The following is a 22,919-nucleotide window of genomic DNA, read 5'->3' as shown; positions in this document are numbered from 1 at the left end:
GGTATAACATGCAAGTAACAGATGTTAAAGATTAATTTTTATTATTAAGGTTTTTTATAGTTAAAAACAGACCTATATTTATATCTGTTTATACTATTGTTGGCAGATAGTTTTAAAGAGCCAGAGTAAATATTTTAGACTTTGGGAACCATATGATCTCTTTTTGCAACAACTTAACTCTGCCTTTGTAGCAGGAAAGCATCCACACGAAAAACATAAATGAATGTGCATGGTTATATTTCAGTAAAACTTATCTGCAAAAACAGTCACTGGATCAGATTTGGGCTGTAGGCTATGGTTTGACAACCATAGTGTCTGTGCTTAAAAAACCAATGTAGTGAGTCATGATTTAACAGGACTTATTTAATACATCCTTAAGACTGTAAATTTGTAACACATGTTTAAAACTTCCAAGAAGTTATTTCTTTGCTCGCAATCCTCCATGTAGTTTATCTTTGTCTAAAATTCCATGTCAAGGTATATAGTTCCTCAGCAAAGGATAGAGGCCATCACCAGGAGAAATTGAATTTTTGTTAAAAAATTAACAATGTCACACAGCAGTTTGTCCATTGTATATTCGGTGCATATTAATAGCATTCAAAGCATCTCCTAGGATTAGTCAACACATGAGAAATAGCACAGAACAACAATAAAAATGTAAATCACCCTCTTTTGGCGACTTATCTTTCCCTTTGTGTATAAATGAAACATTTTTCCCCCCCTTAGGTCAGAGAAAAGTGAAATTATAAAACAAAAAAGAGGTGGAGGGATTTAGGAAATTGATATCCACTAATGCAGAAAGATATTATGAAATGCTATTGCAAAACTTGTTTAGGTAGAATAACTACATTCCTTTAACCTGGGCCAGCTGCTGCATAACTTACTGAAATATGAAAGCCATGACAAAATACCAAGGGGTGATTTATCAACACACTTGAGAATTTGTGATGGAAGGTCTGGAGGATCAATTTAACAGAGGATTTTGGTAAGACATGAAAACTGATGATTCTTAATATAAAGATATGAATGTTTCAAATAAGAATAGCAAGATTACATCAGCTGCTAGCAAATATGAATACATTTCTTATGAGTTAATTTGAAAAAAAGATTATGTATTTTATGTATTGAACCAGTGGACAAAGAAGTTTACTTTCATTTCTATTGCATTATTTTCTACTTACTGTCTCTAATTTACATTATGCAATCCAGTAGTAACACTTCCATATATACCAAATAAATCTAAACTACCTGACATTTATCCCAACCCCATGTACTCACAGTTTCTTCCATCCTTCCCCTCCTCTTTTCCTCTTTCTATCCTTTCTTTTCTCTCTCTCTCGTGGAGGCATGGGATAGACTTTATATTACCCAGAAATCCTATATCGAGGAATTAAAGCATCGCACAGAATGATCTTCTTGAAATAATTTCAGATGAGGGTCAAGTGCTTCCTTTCTCCAAAAGGTAATATTGTTTTTTCTTATTTCACACGTTGTCTTTTTAAACAGGCTGTTTAGCATTAGTATTCACAAGCCAACCAGGTGCAACAAGCACAGAGTACAGTACAAGGCTCCAAAGACATATTAGAGTTTCTGAATAAGTTTCTTCCCTGGATTATTTTGAACATTAAACATCTGTGGAAGAGTTGGAGAGGTGCTCAATCTACTTATTATTCATCCACGATATATGTAATTGATTTTAAGGTGAAACATTCCAGCAGATAGCTTTTGGGATACTCACTCTTAGATGGGGTGATATTATGTATGCTGCAATGCCTTGAATATCATCCAGATTATTAACATATGACACATGGCTCATCAGCGTGATATGAAATGGAGGCAAAACTTTTGAGTGTACTACCTAATTTAATTGAAATTTAATGAGATAACTCATTGGAAGGTAAAATTCTCATTATCATTATCATGCTTTACTTCTCAAGCATAGTGTTACACGTGGTACAGACAACACATTTCAGAGTCTTGATTTTTTTTTTTTAATGTTGAATAAATCTCATAAGAGTTGCATGCACTCAGAAACTGCATATCCTCTTACACTAGTGAATGTTCCCTCTTTGTCTATCTATCTATCTATATATAGAGAGAGAGAGACAGACAGACAACCTGAGAATGTAGAATCATAGCAGGACGTTCAGAGCACAACTTATGGGATATGGTGCAACCAGATTTTAATAGCTACTATGTTCCTTAATAGCTCTATATTCTTGGACAAGTAATGGAACCTTTCTGAATTTGAGTTTCTACATCTGGTATAAAGGGGATAATGACAATCTTCATAAGAATTAAATGAGCTTTGCTAAATGCACTCTTTGTAACAAAATAAATATTCAAGAAATGTTTGGTACTGCTTTTTGCATCATACACTGGTATCATGACTATTTGTCATAAATGCTACAGTCAGAGTGTGGGAGGAAATATGGAGAAGGCTATAGGATGGATATTGTTTAGAGTAACTGGACCTGAAAGGATGTACTAGCCCCTAGTACTAGTAGGTTCCTGGAAGCGACTGCAGCTGCAGACTGGGAGAAGAAATCTAGTGAGGGTGAAAGTACGTAATATTCCTATACTTAACAATGTCTGTCTTCACAAAATAAAAGTGTTACCAGAGTATCACCCATGAGTTTAGCATCCCAGCATTTAATTCCTGGAGTACCAGTCTAGAATATCTGCCTGCCCACGTAGGCTATGGCTGTCTTCCTAGTAGTGTTCTGGCTCAAAGTAGGTTACTGCAGTTATGGTGATAGAAATTGTTTAACGATAGGCAGAGACAGAATTTTAAAAAGACAAGTGATGCTAAAGGGTTTGGATCTCAGTTAAGTTAATGGGGATTCACTATACTATTGTGAACTGATAAATGACTAGATGGAATAAAATGATTGGTCTAGCAGAAGGCTGGAAGAAGATAGGTCAGAAGATGGAGTGGATCAAGGCAGGGAACATAGCAAGAATCTGGGTGAAAAATTAACTTGGGAAGGAATTTTAAAAATAGGATATTTAATAAATAATAAGAAGCTGGATTCATCATGAGGCAATTTGTTAAGGACTAGAGCTTCAGGCAGCAGGTTAGGATAGGTTGGGGAAGCAGCTTCAGAGGCTAGATAGAGGACTTCCCTGGTGGTCTAGTGGTGAAGAATCCACCAGCCACTGTAGGGGACACAGGTACGATCCCTGGTCTGAGAAGATTCCGCAGGCTGTGCAACAACTAGGCCTGTGTGCTACAACTACGGAGCCCTAACTCTAGAGCCCAGGAACCCCAACTACTGAAGCCCACGTGGTGCAACTGCTGATTAAGGATATAATCAAAGATTAGTGGAATCTAATTGAGAATCAGCAGTGAAGCCTCATATTTAAGGTTTAAATTATTTCCAACAAATTTTCAAAAAATAATTCAGCAGGGAAAATTAGTTTCTTCAAATAATGGTTCTAAGACAACTGTATATCCACATGGAAAAAAATTATACTATATACAAAAATTAGCCACAAATGTATTATAAATCTAACATAAGAGCTAAAACCATAAAACTCTTTCAGATATATATAGGAATAAATCTTCATAATCTGTGTTAAACAAAACATCCTTAAATATTATATCAAAACCAAAAGGAACAAAGAAAAAATTGGCTTCAACCAAATGAAGACCATTGTGCCTAAAAAGACACCATCATGAAGTGAAGGCACAATCCATGAAATAGGAGAAAATATTTACACATCTTATACCAGAAAATAAGTTGTAATTATATAATAACTACTACAACTCAAAAATAAAAAGGCCAATGAGCAAAGGATCTGAAGGAGTTCTTTTTCCAGGGAAAACAAAGAAAAGGACAATAAATACAAGAAAGATGTTCAATTTCATTAGTCATTAGGGAAATACCATTTAACATGACAAATGAGATACCACTTCATAGCCAGTAAAATGGATATAATCAAAATGGAAGATAAGAAAAAATGTTGACAATGGTGTGAACCAACCAAAACTCTGCTACGTTTCTGGTAAGAATGTACGATGGTGCAGCCACTTGGGAAACCTCTGATAGCTCCTCAAAGGTTAAGCATACACGTGCCTTATGACTCAGTGAATACACTCTTTTGCATGTATCTAGGAATAATTAAAATATTTGTCTACACCACGTCTTCAGCACAAAGGATCATTAGTCATTGTAACCCAAAGTGGAAAAAGCCCAAATTCCCATCAGTTGATGAATGGACATAAAACACAGTTTCTCCGGACAATAGGCTATTATTAAGCAATAAAAAGTAATAAAGTATTGGCTACAGTAAAATGAACTTTGAAATGATCATGCAAAGTAGACAAAGCCAGTTGCAAAACAACATATATCTTATAATTCCATTTATAGGAAGTATCTAGAATAAGCAAATTTACAAAGACAGAAAATCAATTCACAATTTTCCCAGACTGGGTTGGGTGAATTTGGAAGGAAATGAAAAGTGGCTACTAGTGATCAGAGGATTTTGTTTTTTCTTTTGGAGTGTTGGAATTGTACTAAAATTTATTTTAGTGATGATTGTACAACTCTGTAAATATACTAAAACATCCACTGTATTGTACACTTTAAATGAGTGAACTGTATAGCATGTGAATTATCTCAAACTGATAAAAATAATCAGTAGTAGTATACGTACTACTGTATTGCTATCAGCATGAATAATATATTTGAACAAACATTATTATGGTGTAGATAATTCTTCATATTATTTAAAAAGCATTACTTATTATAGTCCTATACAGTTCAGTTCAGTTCAGTCGCTCAGTCGTGTCTGACTCTTTGTGACCCCATGAATCACACCACGCCGGGCCTCACTGTCCATCACCAACTCCTGAAGTTTACTCAAACTCAGTCCATCTAGTCAGTGATGGCATTTAGCCATCTCATCCTCTGTCGTCCCCTTCTCCTCATGCCCCCAATCCCTCCCAGCATCAGAGTCTTTTCCAATGAGTCAACTCTTCCCATGAGGTGGCCAAAGTACTGGAGTTTCAGCTTTAGCATCATTCCTTCCAAAGAAATCCCAGGGCTGATCTCCTTCAGGATGGACTGGTTGGATCTCCTTGCAGTCCAAGGGACTCTCAAGAGTCTTCTCCAACACCATAGTTCAAAGCATCAATTCTTCCGCACCCAGCTTTCTTCACAGTTCAACTCTCACATCCATACATGACCACTGGAAAAACCATATCCTTGACTAGACGGATCTTTGTTGGCAAAGTAATGTCTCTTATATTTAATATGCTATCTAGGTTGGTCATAACTTTCCTTCCAAAGAGTAAGCGTCTTTTAATTTCATGGCTTCAATCACCATCTTCAGTGATTTCCCCATCTATTTCCCATGAAGTGATGGGACCAGATGCCATGATCTTTGTTTTCTGAATGTTGAGCTTTAAGCCAACTTTTTCACTCTCCTCTTTCACTTTCATCAAGAGGCTTTTTAGTTCCTCTTCACTTTCTGCCATAAGAGTGGTGTCATCTGCATATCTGAGATTATTGATATTTCTCCCCACAATCTTGATTCCAGCTTGTGCTTCTTCCAACACAGCGTTTCTCATGATGTACTCTGCATATTAGTTAAATAAACAGGGTGACAATATACAGCCTTGACATACTCCTTTTCCTATTTGGAACCAGTCTGTTGTTCCGTGTCCAGTTCTAACTGTTGCTTCCTGACCTGTATATAGGTTTCTCAAGAGGCAGGTCAGGTGGTCTTGTATTCCCATCTCTTTCAGAATTTTCCACAGTTTTTTGTGATCCACAGAGTGAAAGGCTTTGGTATAGTCAATAAAGTGGAAATAGATGTTTTTCTGGAACTCTCTTGCTTTCTTGATGATCCAGAAGATGTTGGCAATTTGATCTCTGGTTCCTCTGCCTTTTCTAAAACCAGCTTGAACATCAGGAAGTTCATGGTTCATGTATTGCTGAAGCCTGGCTTGGAGAATGTTGAGCATTACTTTAGTAGCGTGTGAGATGAGTGCAATTGTGTGGTAGTTTGAGCATTCTTTGGCATTGCCTTTCTTTGGGATTGGAATGAAAACGGACCTTTTACAGTCCTGTGGCCACTGCTGAGTTTTCCAAATTAGCTGGTGTATTGAGTGCAGCACTTTCACAGCATCATCTTTCAGGATTTGGAAAAGCTCAACTGGAATTCCATCACCTCCACTAGCTTTGTTCATAGTGATGCTTTCTAAGGCCCACTTGACTTCACATTCCAGGATGTCTGGCTCTAGGTGAGTGATCACACCATCAAGATTATCTTGGTCCTGAAGATATTTTTTTTTTACTGTTATTCTGTGTATTCTTTCCATCTCTTCTTAATATCTTCTGCTTCTGTTAGGTCCATACCATTTCTGTCCTTTATTGAGCCCATCTTTGCATGAAATGTTCCCTTGGTATCTCTAATTTTCTTGACGAGATCTCTAGTCTGTCCCATTCTATTGTTTTCCTCTATTTCTTTGCACTGATCGCTGAGGATGCCTTTCTTATCTCTCCTGTCTATTCTTTGGAACTCTGCATTCAGATGCTTATATCTTTCCTTTCCTCTTTTGCTTTTCACTTCTCTTCTTCCCAAAGCTATTTGTAAGGCCTCCTCAGACAGCCATTTTGCTTTTTTGCATTTCTTTTCCATGGGGATGGTCTTGATCCCTGTCATCTGTACAATGTCATGAACCTCGGACCATAGTTCTTCCGGAACTCTATCAGATCTAGACCCTTAAATCTATTTCTCAATTCTACTGTATAATCATAAGGGATTTGATTTAGGTCATACCTGAATGGGTTAGTGGTTTTCCCTACTTTCTTCAATTTCAGTCTGAATTTGGCAATAAGGAGTTCATGGTCTGAGCCACAGTCAGCTCCTGGTCTTGTTTTTGCTGACTGTATAGAGCTTCTCCATCTTTGGCTGCAAACAGTATAATCAATCTGATTTCGTGTTGACCATCTGGTGATGTCCATGTGTAGAGTCTTTTGTGTTGTTGGAAGAGGGTATTTGCTATGACCAATGTGTTCTCTTGGAAAAACTATGTTAGCCTTTGCCATGCTTCATTCCGTACTCCAAGGCCAAATTTGCCTGTTACTCTAGCTGTTTCTTGATTTCCTAATTTTGCATTCCAGTCCCCTATAATGAAAAGGACATCTTTTTTGGGTGTTAGTTCTAAAAGGTCTTGTAGGTCTTCATAGAACCATTCAACTTCAGGTTCTTCAGTGTTACTCATTGGGGCATAGGCTTGGATTACCATGATATTGAATGGGTTGCCTTGGAAACGAACAGAGATCATTCTGTCGTTTTTGAGATAGCATCCAAGTACTGCATTTCAGACTCTTTTTTTGACCATGGTGGCTACTCCATTTCTCCTAAGGGATTCCTGCCCACAGTAGTAGTAATATAGATTTATATGACTATGTGTGTCATGCAATGTGAAAGTGCACTCAGTCGTGTCTGACTCTTTGCAACCCCATAGACTATAGCCCTCTATACTCCTCTGTCCATGGAATTTTCCAGGTAAGAATGTTGGAGTGGGTTGCCATTTCCTCTTCCAGGGGATCTTTCCGACCCAGGGATTGAACCCACATCTCTTGTGTCTTCTGCATTGGCAGAAAGATTCTTTATTACATGGAAAAATGAATATAAGTCTGCTTCACTATTTTTTACACTGAAATTATTCTAATAAAATATTTCTTGAAACCCATGTATACTTATGAGTTCAAAAAGAAAGAAGATTATGACTGAAGAGTCATCTAAAGACAAAAAAAAAAAAGCACAGTTTGAATAACCATTCTTCCCCATACATTTCTTATGTTCAAAGGTATGAAAACAATATTGGCTCTGAGGACAGAATTGACTCTAGGGCCCAGGAAGAGAGAAAGGGAATACATCATGAAACACCTCTGACTAAAATAGAACAACAGAGCCAGACGGCGTATGCCTAGTTGGATCTCAGTGATAATTAATTACACATGCAGTGTTCAGTGTTTTCCTTCCTGACAAGACAAGAGCAACACTATTGTATCTTACCGAGAGAAATTAAGGCCAAGAAAGCTGACCGTTTAACAGTCTCTCTGATGTGTCATGTGTAGCCAGTGTTCTGTGTAATGAGCATGACCAGAACAGGGCAGGCCTTCAGCAAAAACAAACGTATCATACAAATTGAAGAATATATGCAGATACATTTTAAGGATAGCCACAGCTAGTATTTCTGACAATGATCTCTTTTCTAGTGATGTTGCACTCACTGTGTTACTTGGGTGTGTGTTTTCACCTTGAATTGCGTGAGATGTTTCTGTAAACTAAAATGACATTGTGCATTCCTGGGCCACTGAAAGATTAATATGTTTGATAGATGAAATAAAACTGAAATGATGTTATCCCAGATATGTGGAATCGAATTCCTTAGATTGGTACCATTATGAACAGCAACATTATTATAATATACTGACTACACAGTAAGAAATGAAATCTGCAAATTGCAGCTTTAAAGTTTCCAGTAGTCTAACTGTTATTATAAAGGGCTTTCTTCTTCCTGGTACTGACATAATATAGCTCAAAATGTGAGTGTATTAGGTTAAAGGGAATGATTCTGATTTTGTATCCTTGTTTTGCCATTTGTAAACTTTTTAACACAGGATGCTGTATTTCTGGGTTTTGCTTATTAATTTGGATATCATGCTGGTAACATCTAATTTATAAGGTTATCCAGAGGATCAAGAAAGATATTGCTAGTTTCAAATACTGTGACTTTCCCATAAAATAGGAGGCATTATTTTCAGTTACATGCAAAAATATATTTTGGAGCCATCAGGCTGGGAAAGTAAGATTTAGTGACAAATAGACTAAATCAAATATAACTGTTCTTTAAAAGATTATACAGATAAGAACATTCCTGTAGCCCTGTTAGATGTTGATCATGACATTCACTATGGGATTTGGCAAGGGCCGGTATGCTAATAAGTATATATCAAGTTGTTTATTTTTGGCACCCGCGTTTCTCTGTTATTACTTTCTATTTCTGAGACTGTGCAAGTGAAGGAAATCGTTCAAGGATGTCAGCTGTACTCTTACTGCTCACCTAAGCCAGATGTTATGCTGCTCCATCTGTTCACTCATTCTCTGCCACGATATGAAAAACAACTGGGGACCATGAGGTGACATAGTAATTAACCTTGTAAATGACATTAAGATCACAAATGAAGTCAACACTTGGTTTTGTGACTTTCATCAATTAGCAGCAATTAATCTTAGTTGCCTTGCATAATCTCCCTTTAATATTTTATAATTTGCTTAATGGTGGATGCTGTAAAATCATGGTTCTTTGCCCCACTTTTCTTGATATTTGGACTTCTCTTTGTGTTATAATGAGCTTTGCAAATATCGCTTTTTGTTTGCAATTGTTTGGAACAATTCTTTTTATCCCCTTATGAATTATTAATTTGCTTAAAAAGCTATAGTGATTTCTCAGTGTCCATTGAATAATGTTAAAAATAGTTAACTATGCACTAGCATTATTATGAGTCCTTTATCAAGCCTAAAAAAAAAGATTCTTTAAAAAGATCCTGAAACAATAGTTAACTTATAGAAGTGAAAATTTATACAACTGAATAAAGAAAAACTGATAGATTTAAGAACAGATTAAACACAGAGGAGAGAATTAGTGAATGAGAATATGTAATTTGAATACGAATCAGTGAAGTTGTGTATGTTTAAAATATACACAATAAAATATAAGCATTTCAATAAACCTATAAGAACAAGAGAATAAAGAAAAAAAATGACATAAAAATATTGAGAAACTTGTTGACAAGCATAAAATAAAAGAAATGTTAAAAGGTGTCCAGAGAGAATGAGATATATCCCAGATAAAGAAAGGGAATACATTATAAAATATTTTTGAAGAAATAAATTTTAAATCTGAAAATTTTAGTGGAAAATATTTACTTATAAATATGTGAATATCAGATATCTCAAATATAAAGAAAATGACAACTAGCAGCTCAGAGAAAAGCTGTTGAAAATGAAAATATGGAAAAAATTTTGTAAGGAATCAGAAAAAAACATCACATACATGAAAACAAATTTATGAATGATGGCTAAGTTTGAACTAGAAAAAACAGAGAGAAAAATATAATGGAATTCTAAATTTAAGAGCTTAAAGAAATGAAAGAAAACTATAAATCTATTATTGGGACTAACATATTAAAGATGAAAAATATCACATTGAAAATATTAAGTAAAAATATTTTTCAAAAATCTAGTCTATAAAGGCATTCTCAGCATAATGTTGAGAGATTTCATTTCCAATAGACCTTCATTTTAAAAATTGCTTAAAGAAAATGCTTAAGTTGAAAGAATTTCTTTACAAAACTATTGATGGTTGATAGCAAAAGTTATGGCAGGGTTATAGGTGGTTATAGTATACATAAAAATAAATATAAAACAAAACTGATGGCTTTAAGAATAAAAATCTTAATTGTTCAAAGTAAAAATAAAGACAATTCAGTAAGGAGTTATACAGAACAGTGGGCCTTCCCTCATAGATCAGTTGGTAAAGAATCTGCCTACAACACAGTAGACTCCGGTTCCACTCTTGGGCTAGGAAGATACCCTGGAGAAGGGAATGGCTCCCTACTTCAGTAGAATTGCCTGGAGAACTTTATGGACAGAGGAGTCTGGCAGGCTACAGTACAGGGAGTTGCAAAGGGTGGGACATGACTGAGAGACTTTCACTTTTACTTTATATAGAACAGTAAAATGCAAAATAAGAAGAGAAGACATGAGAGGAGGAAAAAGTAATGTACTATTGTGAGATACTTACACTGTTAAGAAAAGTATATTATTTCAAGGTAGATGAGATAACCTAAAGATGAATATTTCAATATTTCAATCCTTAGGGCAACCAATTACTAAAACTGAAAATAACAGGTATAGCCAAACAAACAAACAAAAAATTCAGATATAAAATGTATTCCTAACACTATACAAATAACAAAAATGAAATTAGGAAAAGAAGTATAGAGGGACAAAATAGTACTTTCAGTTCAGTTCAGTCGCTCAGTCGTGTCCGACTCTTTGCGACCCCATGAATCGCAGCACGCCAGGCCTCCCTGTCCATCACCAAATCCCGGAGTTCACCCAGACTCACATCCATCGAGTCAGTGATGTCATCCAGCCATCTCATCCTCTGTCGTCCCCTTCTCCTCCTGCCCCCAATCCCTCCCAGCATCAGAGTCTTTTCCAATGAGTCAACTCTTCGCATGAGGTGGCCAAAGTACTGGAGTCTCAGCTTTTGCATCATTCCTTCCAAAGAAATCCCAGGGCTGATCTCCTTCAGAATGGACTGGCTGGATATCCTTGCAGTCCAAGGGACTCTCAAGAGTCTTCTACAACACCACAGTTCTTTGAAAAAGCCTCAATTCTTCGGTGCTCAGCCTTCTTCACAGTCCAACTCTCACATCCATACATGACCACAGGAAAAACCATAGCCTTGACTAGATGGACCTTTGTTGGCAAAGTAATGTCTCTGCTTTTGAATAGGCTATGTAGGTTGGTCATAACTTTCCTTCCAAGGAATAAGCGTCTTTTAATTTCATGGCTGCAATCACCATCTGCAGTGATTTTGGAGCCCAGAAAAATAAAGTCTGACACTGTTCCCACTGTTTCCCCGTCTATTTCCCATGAAGTGATGGGATTGGATGCCATGATCTTTGTGTTCTGAATGTTGAGCTTTAAGCCAACGTTTCACTCTCCACTTTCACTTTCATCAAGAGGATTTTGAGTTCCTCTTCACTTTCTGCCATAAGGGTGGTGTCATCTGCATATCTGAGGTTATTGATATTTCTCCCGGCAATCTTGATTCCAGCTTGTGTTTCTTCCAGTCCAGCGTTTCTCATGATGTACTCTGCATATAAGTTAAATAAACAGGGTGACAATATACAGTCTTGACGTACTCTTTTTCCTATTTGGAACCAGTCTGTTGTTCCATGTCCAGTTCTAACTGTTGCCTCCTGACCTGCATACAAATTTCTCAAGAGGCAGATCAGGTGGTCTGGTATTCCCATCTCTTGAAGAATTTTCCACAGTTTATTGTGATCTATGCAATCAAAGGCCTTGGCATAGTCAATAAAGCAGAAATAGATGTTTTTCTGGAACTCTCTTGCTTTTTCTATGATCCAGCAGATGTTGGAAATTTGATCTCTGGTTCCTCTGCCTTTAGGGTAACTTTAAACCTAGACATATCAATAAATATATAACAAAAATAAATTGCATGAAAATTCCACTTAAAAGCTAGAAAATCCCAGTTATATAGACTATCAAGAACCTATTTCATGCTCTTTATAAGAAACAAATGTTAATATAAATGAGAATGAAAATTAAAATGTAGCAAAGGATCCAACTGAAAATACTATAAAAGAGCTAAAGTGGTTATGACTATATTAATATAATAAAATTATTTCTATACTAAGATTTTAAAGAAATAAAGGGAAACATTTTATGATTCTTACTATTTAAAATAATATTATATGTATAAGCATCTAAAAACAGCATTTAAGTGCACACAAAATATTGACTGAAACTAAAGGGAAGCAAGTGTGTGTGTGCTCAGTCGCTCAGTCATGTCTAGCTCTTTGCAATCCTATAGACTGTAGCCTGATGGGCTCTTTTATCCATATCATTCTTGCTGTATTCAGGCAAGAATACTGAAGTGGGTTGGTTGCCATTTTCTCCTCCAGGGGATCTTCCTGACCCAGGGGTCAAACCGATGTTTCTTGAGGCTCCTGCATTGGCAGGCAGATTCTTTACCACAGAGCCACCTGGGAACCCCAATTGGGAAGAATAAATCTAAATGAAATAATTTAATATTTCTCTTTCAGAAATTGATAAATAAGTGAATAAAAGCATCAGGAAATATGTTAAGTATTTGAAATTAACTGTAAAATAAACTTTTATTGATAATTTTATTTTAGAATATTTTACCTAATAAATACAGAAATCAATTATTTTCAAGTATACATGGAACTTTCCCTAAGATAGACAAGATGCTAGACTGTAAAACTAGAAACAGTATACATCAAATAATTGCATTCTTACAAAGCACATCTCCAACCACAATGTATTAAATTACAACAGTAAAAATCAGTAACAGTAAAAATCCAGAAAACTACAAAAAATTTGAAATTAATACAAATGTAAATAAACAACAGCTACAAGAATAAATTTTATTAGGAATTATAAAATGATTTAAGTGGAATTGTAATTTTTAAAGCTACTTATAATGCCTGATGTAGCAAGGTTGCTCTGAGATGGAAATTTATAGTTTTATATGTATGTATTGTAAGACTTCCTAGGTGGTGCTAGTGGTAAAGAATCTGCCTGCCAATTCAGGAGATGTAAGAGACACAGGTTCATTCCCTGGGTCTGGAAGATCCCCTGGAGAAGGGCATGGAAACCCACTCCAGTATTCTTGCCTGGAGAATCCCATGGATAGAGGAGCCTGGCAAGTTACAGCCCATAGGGTTGCAAAGAGTGGGGCACGACTGAAGTGACTTAGCACATGTATGTATTAGAATAGAAAAAAAAAATCTGAAATCAACAATCTAAGCTTTCACCTTAGGAATCTGAAAAATGAAAAGCAAACTAAACTCAAGGCAAGCAGAAGGAAGGGTATAAATGATTAGGAAAAAATCAATGATGTCAAAAACAGAAAATACTAGCTAAAATCAATTAAGACAAAATTTGATTCTTTGAAAAGATTAAGCAAAATTTGCAACCCTTTTCCAGGAATAACTAGGAAAAAATATAGAAAATATAGATCAACAATTGGACATTGGTATATGCAGATGGTGACTGCAGCCATGAAATTAAAAGACGATTATTCCTTGGAAGGAAAGTTATAACCAACCTAGACAGCATATTCAAAAGCAGAGACATTACTTTGCCAACAAAGGTCCATCTAGTCAAGGCTATGGTTTTTCCAGTGGTCATGTATGGAGTCGGTGATGGACAGGGAGGCCAGGCAAGCTGTGGTCCATGGCATCACAAAGAGTCAGACACGACTGAGCTACTGAACTGAACTGGACTGATACATAGTAACACTGATAAAACACAACAATACACACAATGACATGGGTAAAATTTATAAAAATGTTGATTGAAGAAGTCAGACACAGAAAAAAATATATTATGATTCCAAGTATAATTTTTTTTTAAGTACAACTCTGTTTCAAGGATGCATATTTATAAAGAAAAAATACAAGTGACGATGGTGGTCATCTTTGTGGAGAGGAATGAATGTGACTAGGGAAGAAGGATGGCATCTGAGGATTTGATAATGTTCTAATACTGTTTTGGGTTATGGTCCTATGGATATTCACTTTCTGATAAATCACTGAGCTGTACATTTTTATCATTCTTAGCGACATACATAGCACTTCATAATAAAATGTTTAAAGAAAATTCATAGTTTATATTGAATACATACAAACTGCCTTTCAAACTAAATATTTTTTCTAAGTAGACTCTACAGTTGCAAAACCAGTAACAGCTGTGTGTACATATTGACTCCAAATCAATAATCTCTTTTATATGGTCTCATTTAAAATAACACCTTCAGTTTTAATGTTACTAAACATAAGGTATTCAATCAAAGTTAAGATGTGTGTGTCTGTGTGTGTACATGTTTTGAGCACACACTCTTGGTTCACTGTTCTTTTCAAAACTAAGGACTGTTACCTATTTGACCATTTAGAGGGCTCTAATGAATGAATTTGAATCTATAAATATAATCATGTACATGTATTAACTGTAGTAAGGCATTTATGTGTGTGTGCCTGAATAAATTACCTGTCAAGAACCCAACTAAGTTTAAAGAATCAAAGGCTGCTTCCTAATGAAAGTTCAGAGTTATGAGGAACATTTAAAACAAATGTACCAAAAAAGCAACTGTTTACATTAAGGATAAACTATCAATATTCCTGGGAATGTCTGAATAAAAGCTATATGCATAATTTCAGATCATTATAGTAAGCAAATCAGATTGAGTGAATAAACATAGTGAATGCTATATGTCTTAATGTCTAATAGCTTTCATATGTGAGAGTCAGACCATTATTCTTACTGTTTTATATTCACTAATTCTCAAAGTTAAAATTTCCCAAGAGAGAATTTGTAATCTTCTAACAGATTTAAGGCAATAAAGACTCAGAGGAAAATGTGTTATTTACATCCCTAAAGCGGCAAGACTGACATTTAAATCCTAGTCCACTTTCAAAGACTTTTTATTGTCTTGAAAATGAAAGTCAGTCATATCAGACCCTCTGCCACCTCTTGGACTATACAGTCCATGGCATTCTCCAAGCCAGAATACTGGAGTGGGTAGCCTTTTCCTTCTCCAGGGGATATTCCTAACCCAGGGATTGAACCCAGGTCTCCCACATCGCAGGTGGATTCTTTACCAGCTGAGCCACAAGGGAAGGCCAAGAATACTGGAGTGGGTAGCCCATCCCTTCTCCAGCAGATCTTCCTGACCCAGGAATTTAACTGAGGTCTCCTGCATTGCAGGTGGATTCTTTACCAACTGAGCTATCAGGGAAGCCTTTCATTCTGTCCCTGGAGAAGGAAATGGCAACCCACTCCACCCCTCTAGCCTAGAAAATTCCATGGATGGAGGAGCCTGGTGGGCTACAGTCCATGGGGTCGCAAAGAGTCGAACAAGACTGAGCAACTTCACTTTCTTTCTTTCTTTCATTGTCTATTCTATCTTTATTATCACTTTCCATAGCAATTCTTTCATATATCTATATCCACTTCATTCTTTTATTGGATAAATATTGTGTAATATAAAATGGAAATTCACAGCAATCTCCAAGGCAAATATGTGCTCAAGTTCTTCCACAAGGAGATTCCACTTGAGTAACCATTTACATTTCTCTCCCTCCTGAATAGCCAATGGAACAATTTATACCTGTACAGCTACACTAGAGCAGTTTTAGGGTTTTTTTTTTTTTTTCCCTAGTGGTGATTTGACAATACTTCACTTGTATACTCAAAGCCAACAGAGATTTGTGAGTCTGTATATCTGTTCTAGCATCATCTATTTTAAGGGTTGAATTGCCACTTGGGTAAATCACTCTTAGTCTTCAATAAGACAAAAGAAAAGAGTATTTGCTCAAAAAGCCTCACAATTTCCCTTGTGGTTTATGAAGATGCTGTACAGAATTTAAAAACTGCATTGGAGAAAAATGCAACTTAATTCACAATGAGCCTCCTTCATGTGAAAGAACAACCTCAAAAGGAATGATGTTTGTTGTCTTTTTCTTCTTTCTTTAAAATAACTTCTGATTAAATCTAGGAAATACATATCTAGTTAGATAGCATATGATTGTTGTTGATGTTCAGTGACTAATTTGTGTCTGATGTCATGCAATCCCAGAGACTGCAGCAAGCCAGGCTCCTCTGTCCTCCACTATCTCCGAGAGTTCACTCAAATTTATGTCCATACTGCAGACAGCATACTGTTTATGACAAATCTTATGTTACAGTCATCTGAAAATTCCAATGACTATGATGATAGAAATTTCTCTAATCACTTATTCCTTCATTTTAATAAAGACAGTCTTTTTAAAATAAGTATTATAAGGGTAACTTGTTTAAACTGGATTGGACTTTTTCTGGTCATCTTTGAGAATAATTTATCTTGTCTGTTGCAGTGGGAACTGCAGATGGTGACTGCAGCCATGAAATTAAAAGACACTTGCTCCTTGGAAAACAAGTTTTGACCAACCTAGACAGCATATTAAAAAGCAGAGACATTACTTTGCCAACAAAGGTCTGTCTAGTCAAGGCTATGGTTTTTCCAGTGGTCATGTATGGATGTGAGAGTTGGACTATAAAGAAACTGAGTGGGAAAAAATTGATGTGTTTGAACTGTGGTGTTGGAGAAGACTCTTGAGAGTCCCTTGGACTGCAAGGAGACCCAACCAGTCCATCCTAAAGGAAATCAGTCCTTAATATTCATTGGAAGGACTGATGCTGAAGCTCCAATTCTTTAGCCACCTGATGCAAAGAGGTGACTCATTTGAAAAGACCCTGATGCTGGGAAAGACTGAAGGCAGGAGGAGAAAGGGATGACAGAGGATGAGATGATTGGATGGCATCACTGACTCGATGGACATGAGTTTGAGTAAACTTCAGGAGTTGGTGATGGACAGGGAGGCCTGGCGTGCTGCAGTCCATGGGGTTGCAAAGAGTCAGACACGATTGAGTGACTGAACTGAACTGCAGTGGGGACAGTGTTCCTAGGTTCTGTTTGGCTACCTATCACCTTTCTCTCCTAAAGGTAGCTCTTTGCTATCTTTCATAGCTCTTAGCTGAGACGCAGCCCTGGGAAGTTTTTATGCATTGTTCCCTAACCTGGTCATGGTTGTTTATTTATATCAAAAGAAAGGAAATATGTCTCAAAGTCACCCAACCATAGACATATTAAGAAACCAAAGGAAATGGTTATGCGAGAGCTTTGTACCACAGTTCTGATTGCCTGTATTGGTGTGTTTGAACAAGAAATAAACTACAGATCATCAGGAATAGAAACAGAAACGCACTAAGAAACAAGTTAAAGATGGAATTGACAGTTGGGTTAAGTTAATGTATCTCAAATACTGCAGTTAGGAGAAAGAGATACAAACACCTCTGAAAGTTTTACCACTAGAATTTTGGCGAATCATCAATGAGTGTTTAGCTATTGGACCATTTGGTTTGTCAAAAAGATTTACTAGACTTTATGATGTCTCTTATTATAAATAGACATAATAATGCCAACTTATGTTCAGTGAGATGAAGGAAATATCAAGGGTAAAATAATAGAGTGTTAATAACCTCCTTTTGATAGGATGCCCTGAAAAGCTTTTGTAAGGAGCTGATATTTGAGGCTATATTGATGGATAAAAAGCACTGATATGCAGGAGAAGGCAAAAACAAGTCTAAAGGGCCTGGGACTTTAAAGGACTTGCAATACATAAGGAAAAGCAAGAGAGCAAGTGTCTGGAGAGTGGTGATCAAGGGGCCCAGAATATCAAAGAAGGTTGAATAGGTAGGCAAAGGCTAGATAATAATGATCCTATTTAGGGTATGCTTAATAGATTTTTGGTCTTCTCAGGTGGCACAATGGTAAAAGACTCTACCAATGCAGGAGAGGCAGCAGACCTGGGTTTGATCCCTGCATCAGGAAGATCCCCTGGGAGGAGGAAATGGCAACTCACTCTAGTGTTCTTGCCTGGAGAATCTCATGGACAGAGGAGCCTGGTGGGCTACAGTCCACAGGGTCACAAAGAGCTGGACACGACTGAGCATACACGCACAATAGATCTTTATGTTAAGGAAAGGAGAATTCACTGAAAGATTTTAAGAAAAAAAAGTCACAATAGCAAGTCTAGCTGCTAATTATTTGCTTAAAGCATTTAAAAAAATTATTAGAGTATATTTGCTTTATAATGTGTTATAGTTTTTGCTGTACAGAAAAGTGAATCAGTTATACATTTTTCATATTTACAGAACTTAATTTTTACACCTAAATTTACAATATGTATAAATAATACATATGTAAAATAACAGTGTGGTTCTGGCATTATTCTCTAATTTATCTGGGTAATAGTGAAACTCTTAGAAGAAACTGTGTATGTTTGGGTTCTTGGAAGACTCTCCACTGTGGCGAAAACAGTTCTGAACTTCCATTGATTTGTGCCCAATCTAAGTGCCGTTGTGGGCCATGGAATTTCACTGGCCATATTCTTTCTAGAATTCTATCTGTGATCATTTCTCAATAGCCTGTAGATTTAAAAATTTTATTTTTGAAATTTTAATCATTTTACTTCAAATGCTCTAAGTATTTATAGTTCCATTTACCTTCCTGTGAAGTGGTGAACATCTGGATATATGATTATTGTCTAACTCAAATGCCTTATGCTACTATCCTCTGAAGATTCTAATGCTAAAGGCTTTATACATTCAGAAGTATACAATGAATGCCAATCAAAATCTCAAGGGACTTTTGTAAAGATACAGAGAAACAATTTTTAAAGGTTAACTAGATGAACAAATAAGCAAAGCTTGCAAAGATAAGCAAGAAGATTATATTACCCTAACAGGATTGAAAGACTAGTAATACATGCCCACAATAAAGAAAGTATAGTTGAATATTTTCGTATTTGTGGATGAAGACAGATATTTTATTGATATATCAACAAAAGAAGTCACAAAACAAAATGGTTGAAACAAAGTTTAGCATTCCTTAAACAAATATTTATTGATCAACAATTATGTATTGTTCTGAATGTTTGGGATTCATCAGTGAATAAACTATACAACGATCTTGCCCTTATGGAGTCTATGTTTTGGTACAGATGGAGAGAATAGTTAAAAATAAAGAGTAGTAAAGACAGACTTCATTGATGCACCGAGATTTGAGTAAGAACTGACAATATGTATACTGAAAATAATATGCATAAAGTCAAAAGAGATATGAGATTCTACAAAAATTGTGACAAATAAATTAGATAATTAGTTAATACCATACAATTATATAATTTAAGTGGGTTTCCCTTGTGGCTCAGCTGGTTAAAGAATCAACCTGCCATGCAGGAGACCTGAGTTCGATCCCTGGGTTGGGAAGGCCCTCTGAAGAAGAGAAAGGCTACCCACTCCAGGATTCTGGCCCAGAGAATTCCATGGACTGTATAGTCCATGGGGTCGCAAAGATTCGGACATGACTGAGCAACATTCACTCACATATAATTTAAGTAGACAAAAGTTTTCATTAAATTTTAATGCATGTATATTAAAATAATGATTATTTTAATCTATAATCTCAGTCAAGGTTTAAAGCTTGATAAAGTGTTGTGTTAGTCTCTTCATTGCGTCTGACTCTTTGCAACCCAATAGACTACTGCCTGCCAGGCTCCTCTGTCCGTGGAATTCTCCAAGCAAAAATACTGAAGCAGGTAGCTATTCCCTTCTCCAGAGGATTTCCCAACCTAGGGATTGAACCCAGGTCTCCTGCACTGCAGGCAGATCTTTACCATCTGAGCCACCAGGGAAGTTTAACAAAATGGACAGTCAATACTGTGACTTTTTTTCTTATTTAGTTGACTGTAAATGCACATCACCACATCTTTTCTGGAAAAACAAGTAGTCAATACATGCTAGCATATATTTAAAATATCAACACTCTTTTACTAGTAATCTGACTTACAGCAATTTATCCTAGACAGTAATTGAAGAGATTGTCAAAGATTTATGCACTGAGAAAACTGCTGCAATAGTTAAGGTAATAATCGGGGAAATCTGAAAAAATTCAGAGTACCTAAGAAGAAAGAAATGAAAAATAATTTTTGGTTCATCCTTTTATTCTAACCCACTCTGTAATTAATCATTACTATAGAGATTTACTACCACCACCAGTCTATTACATTGCCATCATTTAATGATAAGTGATAATCTCCTAGATGTTCTCTTTGTATGTACTGTGCAATGAACTCCATGACCAAAGCACTCTCAACAGGGAAAACGGAGATCTTTACAAAATTAAATCCAACATACTCACGACCTTGTCTAAAATACTCTAAGCCCTCTGGTTTGTTTTTAGAACAAGGAGCAAGTCATAGATACACCCTACTTCATCTTTAATATATCCTATAATTCCCTATAGGCCCGCCCTGACCTGCTACTCAACTTACATTCACACCACATTTCTTTCTTCTATTCGGAGTTCTGGTAATTCTTGCAGTATTTCAGCTTATTACTCAGCTATAAAAAGAATGAAATAATGCCATTTGCAACAACATGGATGGATCTAGTGATTGTAACACTGAGTGAAATAAGTCAGGCAGAGAAAGACAAAAGTCACTTGATATCGCTTATACGTGGAATCTAAAAATGAGTACAAATGAACTTATCTACAAAACTGAAATAGAGTTAGATATATAGAAAATAAATTTATGGTTACTAGGGGGTAAGGGGTGGGGGAGGATAAACTGGAAGACTGGGATTGACGCACATACTACATAAAATAGATAACTAATAAGGACCTACTGTGTGGCACAGGGAACTCTATACTATATATATGTAACAGATTGACTTTGCTTCACCTGAAACTAACAAAACATTATAAATTAACTATACCTTTATAAAAAATTTTAAAGGATCATGCATACCTCTGGACATAGCCTTTGCATATACTGCTCACTCTGGCATACAGCAGGTACTCAAATACTTGAATGAAAAAAAAAAAAAAAAAAAAAAACCTAACGAATGAGTGCACAGTCCATGGGGTCACAAGAGTCGGACACGACTTAGTGACTAAACCACTGCAATGAATGAGTGAAAAAATTAGTGTAGTTCATAATGTAATAAAATACAAAGAATATAATCCCACATTTTAAGTCATAGTGTCTGAGATAATATAACTGATGACTTGAAGGGGTGTATTTGAAATAAGAACTAAATCTTGTAGAAAGTCATAGACACATTGATATTGGTGATATAGTACAATATTCAATAGACACCAATGATCAGGTTAAAGGAATCAGAGTTCAGATATGAGAGTGAGATTGGGTATGTAAATGTTGGATTCCTCTTCTTGGGTGAGATTATTTCAGCTGTCAGCAGTTTAACTCAAGATGTCTTTTTAAATTTCTGATTGTGTTGCAGACATTCTGTTTGGTCATGGAAAAATAAAGCTGAAGAAGGCACATTCACTAATATATTTTAGTCTAATAAGAAGGCTATATTATAAAAAGAGAAAGAATATTAGAGTACAGAAAATGAATGCAGTACCTGAACATCATAAGGAAAATAGAAACTGTTATAAATATAGGACCAGGAATATGTATCTATTTTCCTAATTTAAGTACACTCAATGTACCAAAATCTAGAAATCTTGCTGAATATGAATAATTTCTGGATTATAAGAGTTATGAATATATAACTAGCTCTTAACTTATTTTGAAAAGTCAAAATGAAGTGCTGTGATTTGATCACAGAATTTTTTTTCCTTCAAATGTCTAGTCTTTGGGGGGATTTTATTAAGTACAAAAGACAAGGTCAAAATAAAAGCTAAGAAGTGCCAAAGAAATTCTTTGTGCTTGATGTCAGAAAACTTACTGAGCCTTCTCCCCCAAAAGAATATGCTGACACATTTGAGCTGAGGACCTGGAATCTGGGGACTACAAATAAGGAAGAATGTGAAAGTTCTTTTCTTTAAGATTTATCTTTCCTTTAAGGCATGATTAATCCATCACATATTTGACACACTTTTGTATCTATGTGTCATTATCTAAAGCAATGGTCTTATGAAAAACACATGGGTCACTAACTTAGTCAGTGAGTGTGGACAGATTTTGCTCAACTAGCTGAGTGACCTTGCACAAACCATTTAGCTACAGCGTGCCTCAGTTAGCCAGGTGTGAAAGGACATTTCTGTAAATAACTCCGCAGTTCATTCCTGCTCCACAAAACAATCTGTAATAATACATTAAAGAAAAAATGTAAATAATAAAATATACAACTTGAGTCAGTATTAAAATATTTACCTAAAAATTGAGAAAACCGAAGAGATAACAGTGCACAACAAAATAGTTTCTCAAAAAGCTGAGAGTAAGAACTATCATGTTAAAATAATAAAGAAATTTAAGAAATACAAATTAACTCATAAAATAACCCCTATAATTGTTCCTATTTAACACTATAAAACACAATGATTCTGGGCAAATTAAACTTCCCTTCAATACATTAACATTGTAGAAGAGAAATAAAAGCACTGGAAAAAAAAATGAGGACTTAAATAATGTTCCTATAGGTTAAATCATTTCAATTATTCTTTATTAATGTTTAAATTTAAACAGATATTTCTTTACAGT

This window comes from Bos grunniens, chromosome 24, assembly GCF_055505025.1.
Source record: "Bos grunniens cultivar Pamir isolate PY7600 chromosome 24, Bosgru_T2T1.0, whole genome shotgun sequence".
NCBI classification, from domain to species: Eukaryota; Metazoa; Chordata; class Mammalia; order Artiodactyla; family Bovidae; genus Bos; species Bos grunniens.
The sequence above is the reverse complement of the archived record's forward strand: the minus strand, read 5'-3'. Positions refer to the sequence as shown.